Source organism: Sorex fumeus, unplaced genomic scaffold (genome assembly GCF_029834395.1).
Source record: "Sorex fumeus unplaced genomic scaffold, SorFum_2.1 ptg000070l, whole genome shotgun sequence".
Lineage (NCBI taxonomy): Eukaryota > Metazoa > Chordata > Mammalia > Eulipotyphla > Soricidae > Sorex > Sorex fumeus.
In genome coordinates, this window is record NW_026606127.1 from 2,789,930 (window position 1) to 2,798,982 (window position 9,053).

Consider the following 9,053-nt stretch of genomic DNA (forward strand, 5'->3'; position numbering starts at 1 on the left):
AGGAAAATAATCTTCATGGTATAATCAAGACCTACAATTTATTCTTAATATATTTAATAAAAGCTACACATTTTGAAATTTATACAAAGAAATTCTTTTAAATTATCTGTCTTTATAATTTACTTGTAAATTACTAAGATATCACTGTTTCTTCCACCGTTCTTAGCATAGAAATTTACAGACAGAATGTGCTAAGTAAAAATTCATTTTGGCACTTCTCTTCAATGTAGTACTGGAAGTACTTGGAAGAGAAAATAGATAAGAAAAAAATATTAAGGGTTTTTCATGTATGAAATTTAGAAATAATCTCTCACTATTCACAGAAGATATCATACTATATTCAGGGAATACTAAAATCTCTACGAAAATCTCCCAGAGACAATAGACATTTATAGTAAAATTGCAGGCTATAAACTCAATACCCAAAAGTCTATGGCTTTTTTATATGCAAGTAATGAGAGAGAAGAAAATGACATGAAAAAGCAATCCCATTCACAATCGTGCCGCAGAAAATCAAGAACCTTGGAATCAGCTTAACTAAAGAGGTAAAGGACCTATACATCAGGAAATTAAAAAAGACAGGAGGAAATGGAAACATATATACTGCATATGGAATGGGAGATTTAACATTGTCAAAATGGCAATTCTCCACGAAGCATTGTAAAAATTCAACTTGATCCTTATAAAGATACCCATGACATTCTTCAAAGAAATTGATCAAGCACTCCTGAAATTCACATGGAACAACAAACGCACACGAATAGCTAAAGCAATTCTTGGGGAAAAGACAATGGAGACATCACCTTCCCCAACCTCAAATTCTACTACAAACGATAATAATGAGAACAGCATGGTACTGGAACAAAGGCAGAGCTGCAGACCAATGGAAAAGGATTGAATATACTGACACACACCCTCAAATATATAATCATCTAATCTTTGATAAGGGAGCAAGAAATGTGAAGTGGATCAAGAGAGTCCTTCTGAACAAACGGTGCAGAAAAAACTTGACAGATACATGCAAAAAAAAAAAAATGGCTCAGACCTCTACCTAACACCATGCACAAAAGTCAGATAAAAATGTTTCAAAGGCCTCAACATCAGACCAGAATCCCTCAGGCTCATTGATGACACGGTCGGCAAATCCCTCCACAACATTGAAGCTAAAGGTATCTTCAAATATAACACGCCACTTGCCAAGCAACTGGAAACAGAGAAAAACAAAGGGAACTATCTTAAATTAAGCAGCTTCTGTACCTCAAAAGAAACAGTGACCAGAAACAAAGACTCCGCCATGCGGGCAAAATACTCACAGAAGTCACAGAAGCCTACCAGGTTCTCTGAGAGTGAGAACTGGACTATCAGAGTTGCTGTCTTCTAAATAAGATCCAGTCTCTGGATGTTGGCCATTGATGGCATTACATGGATCCAGGAGCAGTTCGTGGTTGTAGCACTTAATTATTAGAAGATGGGGGATTTGGAAGCAGGGGGCACAGTCTTGATCTGAGCAGCCATGGAGTTCTCATCCCCCGGTCCCGCACATCTGGGTTCCTCTTCCAGTTCCTTCATGCAAGAGGCTCCTTCAAGCTTGGGAAGGGTGGTCTTAAGCGTAGCTATGGCTGGTTGCAGAGGTCTTCAGCTGCCGGGGCTCTAATCAGGGCGGTGAGGGAAACTCACCCCCGGCACCTCCAAGGGGCCTCGGTGACGAAAGCCAGGTGCGAGGTCAGGACACTGTCGTTTTAGACATATTTGGAATTAATTTTAGATCGAAAAGTACACATCATTCAAAATACTTATGTGCTTAGCAATAAATTACTACACACTTGTTCAATCACCTCAGAGACCCCACTCTGCTCAGAGAACTAGGTTTTTAATTACAGGTCTGTTTTGCCCATGTGTCATGACTGACAATCACTATCAGTAGATATGAAACTCACTACACACAAAGATGCACACAGGTTACTTTGAGTCATCTATGTTGTTAATATGAGTTGGCCATTAAACTTCACTGAGACCCTTTGTTCTGTCCTTTATAGGAGTCTCATGAGTCTCACCTTCCGTTCAAGTTGAACTTGTAATAAGGTGGAATGAAATCATCAATATGATCCTCACCTCATCCTTCAGGAGAAAAATCCTACATACATTCAAGGTGGTCAAAGTGCAGACAACACCATTCACCTTTTCCTGGAGGTGTACACAGGACTGAGGTGAGAACAGCAAAAGGCTCTATTTTAATGTCCTTAATGAAGGATTCAGGGAACAACATTAAACAAACTCATATACCATCTTCCAAAAGAATTATTTTGTAAAACTGATGCCTAGGGTATGGTAAACGATAATATAGTAAAAACCATATTTTTATTTCTGGGACATTAAAATTCTAAATCTATTTATTATTCATGCTGCTTTGAAATACATTCCTTGATTAGGAATCATTGTCTGCCATAGGAGTGAGGAAGGACAACACTCAAAGCAATAAGAAGCGAAAAATATGGAAAAATTTACTCCTACTAGGTTTGGTAACACATATACTAAAATTGAAATGATACAATGATGAGCATGGTCCTTGCACAGAGATAACATGCAAACTTGTAAAGCATTCCATATTTTTGTTGCAAGAAGAATTAACAAGTATACTTTAAGCTAAGACAATCCCCACAAGTACAAAAATTATACATAAAGAGAGCACAAATCCCCAAAACAACAATCTCTCTCAATGTCAATGGATGAAATGTGCCAATTCAGAGGCACAGAATAGGAAGATGAATTAGAAAATTGAACCCAACATTCTGCTGCCTGCAAGAAACATGTCTGAACAATCAAAGCACCCATGGGCTAAAAGTAAAAGGCTGGGAAACAAGTTTTCAAGAAAATATCACCTCCGCAAAGCTGGAGTGGCCATACTAGTATCAGACCACATGGACTTCAAGCTAAAGGTTATCAGAGACAGTGAATGTCATTTCTTAATGATCATGAGATATGTACATCAGAAAAAACTCACCCTCCTCAATGTATATGATCCTAATGACAGACCAGCAAAATACTTTAAAACAACTTCTAATAGACTTATAGAAAAACATTGATAGTAACACAATACTAGTAGGAGATTTCAACACTTCTTTGTCACTTCTCGATAGATCAAACAGACTGAAGCTCAGCAAGGAAATATTTTCTTTAAGGGAAGTAATGAACAACCGTTGGCTTAGGGAAGAAATCAAAGAGGAAATTAAAAATTTCCATAAACAAATGAGAATGAGGACACGAGCTACCAGAACTTGTGGGACACAGCAAAATCAGTGTTAAGAGGAAAGATTATAGCTCTGCCAGAATTCATCAGGAAGAAAGAAAGGGCCTACCTGAATAAATTAGAGCTCAAGATTTTGGAAAATAACCAATAAAAGTAGTCCAAACTAGGCTGGAAGAAGGAAATAATAAAACTTGTACCAGACATCAATGAGCTAGAATCCCAAAATACAATCCAGAAGACCAATAAGAACAAAAACTGGTTCTTTGAGAAAATAAATAAGATCATTAAACCATGAGAAGCCTCTCAAAGAAACAAAGAGAAAGAATTCTAATAAATCGAATCAGAAATGCAAAGGGGGGTATCCTAATAGAAAGTACAGAAATCCATAGGATCATCAGAGATTATTTTGAGAATCTTTGCAGCAGGAAATGAGAGAATCTTGAATAAATTGATAAATTATTGGATTCGAATTACCTCCCAAGGCTGAACTAAGAAGATTTGGAATAACTGAACCTATCACTAACAAGGAAATTGAAATGATGGTCAAAATTATACCCCCAAACAGAATCCAGGGCCCAGATGGATTCAATAGTGAACTATTTCAAACCTTTAAAGAGGAACTGCTTCCAACATTTTTAAGATTTTCCAGGAAATTGAAGAAACAGAAATACTCCCAAATAGTTTCTATGAGGCAAAGATCACCCTAATACTCAAATCGACAGAGACACCACAAAAAAAGAAAATTGCAGACCTATTTCCTTTGTGAATACAGATACAAAAATTTTCAAGAAAATACCAGCAAAGAGAATCTAGAAACTCAACAAAAGATCACACACTATGACCAAGTAGGTTTAGCTTGGGGATGCAAGGATGGCTTAACATTCTCTAGTCAATCAACAGAATACACCATCTCAATAAAATAAAGATAAAAGTCATATGATCATATCAATAGATGTAGATAAAGCATTTGATGAGATCCAGCACCCATTCATGATGAAAAACTCTCAACAAAATGGGAGTTGAAAGTACTTTCCTCAATATAGTCAAAGCAAATTACCACAAACCCACAGCAAGTAATATTCTCAACGGGGAAAAACCAAAGGCTTGGAGCAGAAATCAATGAAATAGAATTCCAGAATACAATCAGGCATAAAACAAGTTACCCACTCTCACCACTCCTATTCAACATAGTACTTGAAGTACTTGCCATATGATTTCGTTAAAAAAAAAAAAGATATCAAGGGCATCCATATAAAAAAGGAAGAACTCAAGCTTTTACTATTTAGAGATAACATGATACTATACTTAGAAAATCCCAAAGAATCTCCAAAAAAGCTCCTGGGAACAATAGATTTGTTTAGTAAAGTAGCATATAACAAAATCAATATCTGGTACGCCATGGCTTTCCCATATATTAATAATGAAAGAGAAAAAAAGAGATAGAGAAAAACAATCCCATTCACAATAATACCTCAGAAAATAGAGTATATTGGAATCAACTAAAAAGGTTAAGGAACTATACCAAAAAAAAAAAACCCTACAAAACACTACTTTCCGAAATAATAGAGTATATGAGGAAATGGAATCACATCCCATGCTCATGGATTGAGAGGTTTAACACTGACAAAATGGCAATACACCCCAAAGCTATATAAAGATTTAATGCACTTTCTAAAAGGATACCCATAACATTTTTCAAATAAATAGATTAAACACTCTTGAAACTCATACACAACCATAAACTCCCATGAAGAGCTAAAGCAATCTTTGGTAAAAAGAAGAAGGGAACACCTTCCCCAAATTCAATTCCTACTACAAAGTTGTAGTCATCCAAATACCATGATATTCAGATAAAGACAGGCCTCAGATCAATGGAATACAGTCAAATATCTTGACGCTGGCCCTCAGATTATTATTACCTAATCTTTCATAAATGCTCAAGAAATATGAAGTTGAGTTAGGAAGTCTCTTCAGCAACTGGTGCTGGGAAAACTGGACAGCAACATGCAAAAAAAAATGAACTCAGACCTCTTTATAGTGCCAGGCACAAAGTCAGATCAAATGTCTTAAAGACCTCACTATCATACCTGAATTCTTAAGATATATGGAGAAAAATGTGGGAAGATCCCTTCATGACATTAAAGCTAAGGGAAACAAAAAAGCAAGCAAGCAAGAAAGAAAGAAAGAAAGAAAAAAGTTAAAAATTAGAAAATAATGCTGTTTGCAATGCTAAGGATCAATCCCAGATCATCATTTTCTTGCGTTTTTGGGTCACACGTGGCGATGCACAGTGGTTACTCCTGGCTCTGCACTCAGGAATTACTCCTCATGGTGCTTGGGGGTAACATACAGGATGCTGGGAATCTAACCTGGGTATGCCGTGTGCAAGGCAAATGCCCTACCTGCTGAACTATCGCTCCAGATCCCCCCTCCCCATAATTCATCATCTTGAGGGCCTCAGATTTTTACCTTCAATTTAGAAACTTCATCTTTAATTGACACTGTAAATCGAAACCACAGAACCATTGAATGGCATGTTATAATGGTAGCAGCCATGAGCAAACTTTGATAACCCATAAGTTGTCATGAATGAATTCTGTCTCAGAGGCTTCACTCCTGAGGATACCTGTCACTACCTCCTTTCTGTTACGTATCCCAGGATCAGAATCTACATCAGGCCATCAGTAGAAATTGTCCACCCGAAAGCTAGCCTTCCACTGGGATCAGAATCCTTGATCCATGTAACTTGTAATTTTTCATTCATGATTTGTTGACCTTGTTTCAGGTGGAGGCATCCAGAGCATAAACTCAGCTTTCCCGTTGTTTCCACAGGAAATCCAAATACCTAAGAATGTTATCATTTCTGACGCCACTGTTACAGATTTTTTGGAATCCCACGGTAAGATACTATCATTAATGTTATAATATTACTGTTCTCCATAGTTCGGATCTCCCCAAAGAACTCTCTACCCACCTCATTCCAACTGCAGACTCCAGTTTATCATGCTCCTGAAAGTACTTCTAATAGTTTCACTCAGGTTCTCCCCTAAAGTGCACAAGTAAAGTTCATACCACTCCAAGTACTTATTCCTAAACTACCAGAGTGGGCTTGGTCCTCAAGCTTTTGTTCTCATAAGAAGAAATACCGTGCTTCCTTTCTCTATGTCTCTCTTTGCTTGCTTTGTTAAATGACTGTTCTCGCTTGAACAAATATTCCATTCCACCCTACACCTGTTTCACAAGTTTCTGAGTGTTTTTCAGTAAAATCTATTTAGCTTCACTAAACTAAAAATTTTAAAACACCAGAGCATTGTTAAAACCAATATTTGTATCTTTTAAACCACAAATTTTGAAAATGAAAGGTGGTAAAGCAATGGAATACTACTCAGTTGTATGAAGTGAAATCTTCTTATTATTTGTTTATAAAATGGATTACATGAGGAAATTATGTTTAGTGACATAAACCAGGCAGAGAAAGATAGGCATCATACAAGTTCATGCATATGTGGCATATGGAGAAAACAAATTAAAAGAATAAAATGAGACAGACAAACGTCTAAAACATTATTTATATTCTATGATTTATAATTCAACTAACAATGGTTTCTCATACACATAATTCCAACATGACACTCACTCCTCATTCTCTCAAAGAATAAACCCTCCCTCTCCCCCAATCCCCCATAATCCCTCACTCTCAATCCCCTGACTCTTTTGTGTGGATCAGTTCTCCCCTTACATTGCTCTTGAACCTTTGTTTCTACCTTGCTGTGTGTCTTTACATCCCACATATGAAAAAAATCTCTCTGTATCTGTTCATTTCCTTAAGGCTAACTTTACATGCATGATATCCTCTAGTTTCATCCAATGTTGAAAATTGCATAATTTTGATCTTTTCAAAGCAATAAAAACAAACTTTAGAACTATGAGACTATTTAGTTACCAGATCGAAAAGTATAATCAAAGTGGAAAAACTGAACTATGGTGAATGACAGAGTAGGCCTTTCAGTAGTGAGTGTAATATGATACATGCACGTTGATTCTGCATAATCCTAAAATTTATGAAATTCTATAATGTAATTCTATAAGGTAATTTTACATAATCAAAAAAGTATTTAAATAATTTACATTTATCTATGATTTTGACGTATCTTTTGTGTCAAACTATCAGAAATAAAAAGAATGTGAGATAGAGATATGGTGTATCACTATACTTTTAAACAAGAGAAGCGCTAAAAATTTCTGTGTCTTGATGAACTCTCATATAAATTGACTCCAAAATCAAATTAATATACTCAAGGAAAAATAAAAGTCAACCAATTTAATCTTTTGCCTTCACTCAGGTTCCCATCTGCTGATCTCTCGCAGACAAAAAAAATATTTAATTTATATTTTAAAAAATTTGTATTAGTGAAACACCATGATGTACAGTTGTACATTTACAAATTTTTGTGCTTGGGTTTTGATTATACAAAGATCAAATGCCCATTCCTCCGCCAGTACCCATTTTTCACCACCATGGATTCCAGTATCCCTCCCACACCAATCCCCCCCATGCTACCCTGCCTCTGTGGCAGGGCATTCCCTTTTGTTCTCTCTCTCCTTTCGGGTGTTGTGGTCTGCAAAAGAGGCATTGAGTGTCATTCATGTTCAGTACATAGTCATAATTTTTATTTTCAAAGGATTTCTTGGTGGAGGATTGGCATTCTTTGCTAGAAACCAACTTCTTTTCTTCTGCTTTTTTTTCCTAGAAAATATATATTTATATTTTCTAGAAAATATATATTTCTAGAAAATATATACTTATACTAAGACTGATTAGTCATGACACCAAATTGACAAATGTCCCTGTTTTTACTTCAGTACTCTTTCCTGATTATCACAAATTATTAGCAGTGGATAGAAAAAAAGTAGCCCAAAATTCGTGGGGGAAAGGGAAATGTTTATGCTTACCATAGTTTGGAAAATCCCTGTCACTAGTATAGTGACATTCATCTAAATTTGTAAACAAAATGATTAAGAAGAGGTAAACCATGACTGCCACTTCAAGGAAGAACGGGTCTTCAGCAAATATCCATGGTTTCAGAAGGATGGCTCTGGCTTGGATAGGGGGCATGAGAGCTGTGAGCTACCGGCAGTTAACAAATGCTCTGAGGCTATGTGGTAACACTGCTGAGTAATGTGGAGAGCCATGATTAGGTAGGGTCATGGGGGAGAATGGAATGATGACAAGAAAACAGAGAAACAGGACAAGATGATGGATTCCTTTGTATAAAAGTTTTCATCTCTAATGTATTAATCTGTGAATAAGAGAACCAACTTTTTATCATTTTCCTGGCAATATATTATCCTTACATAGTGCTTCAGGAAAAAAACGCTTCCCTTGTTAGTTATTATAGCCTGAATATCTGTGAGGTCTTTGAACACTTTCTATATATACAGTGCTGATGACTGAAACCAATCTCACTATTTAAGTATCTAAACTGCAATGTTCTCACCATTTAACTCACTAAACTCTGATGGCTCCAAATCTTCTTAGATCAGCTTTCATCTCTTCCATGATATCCAGGCTTCTCTTCCCAACTGTCAAATTTCCCTTTCTTTCTCCCTCTCTCTACCAACTATGGTCTCCCTGCCAAAATTTGCTAAGACAAGCTTTCTTGAAATATAGACGTAAGTTGACTTCTCTTTTTTTAAAAATTTAGGCAATTTTGATTTTCAAAATCATTTATAATGGAGATTTGTCATACAATATTTCAATTCTAATTACACCACCAGTGTCTGCATCCTTCCACCAACAGATTAC

General features: G+C 36.3%; 1 pseudogene; it reads left to right on the forward strand.

Moving 5' to 3' along the window:
• The first annotated feature begins 2,514 nt into the window (after positions 1 to 2,514).
• On the forward strand, positions 2,515 to 2,611 carry LOC130037052 (uncharacterized; annotated as a pseudogene).
• The last annotated feature ends 6,442 nt before the right edge of the window (positions 2,612 to 9,053 follow it).